Here is a 704-nt window from a genome sequence, read left to right on the forward strand (position 1 = left end):
CTATATACTTCTAGGGGAAAGTATGGGCATTCAACAAAATAGAAGATTTCCAAGTATTTGCACAGAAAAGACCAGGACTAAACGTAAAGTTTGATATCCAACCACAAAAAACCAAGAGAAACATGAAAAGGTAAATAAAAAACAGAGGGGAAAGAAAGAAAACTCTTATTTTTAAATTTACCTTTTTAAGGGCTTCAATAAGATCGAATTATTTGTGTTTCTATATGGAGAAATGTTATGTGTAATTTTCAAAAACTATTCACTATTATAGTAATTAGAAGAATTATTCATAGGGAGAGGTTGAAGCACTAAATGGTCTAAGATGATATGAAGGGGGAAAAGAGGGGGAGGAATAGTAGATGGCACCAAGAGAAACTTGAATGAATAAGGAAAATAGGAAATTTTATACCACACAAAGAGGGCATGGGAAGGCAAGGGCATGAATACTACTATAAAAAGGAGAGGAAGAGAGCATTAAGAGGTAATATTTAAACCTTACTCTCAGCAGAATTAACCCTGAGAGGGTAGAGTATATATATATATATATATATATATATATATATATCCATTGGGATATGGAGATAAGTCTTGATTGATGACACATGAAGAAACCAGTGGAAATGTGTAGGCTACGGAGGAGTGGGTGGGAAGTTTGGGGGAGAGAGAGCAAGAACATGAATCATATAACCACGGAAAAATTTTTT

This window comes from Gracilinanus agilis, chromosome 5 (genome assembly GCF_016433145.1).
Source record: "Gracilinanus agilis isolate LMUSP501 chromosome 5, AgileGrace, whole genome shotgun sequence".
Classification (NCBI taxonomy): Eukaryota; Metazoa; Chordata; class Mammalia; order Didelphimorphia; family Didelphidae; genus Gracilinanus; species Gracilinanus agilis.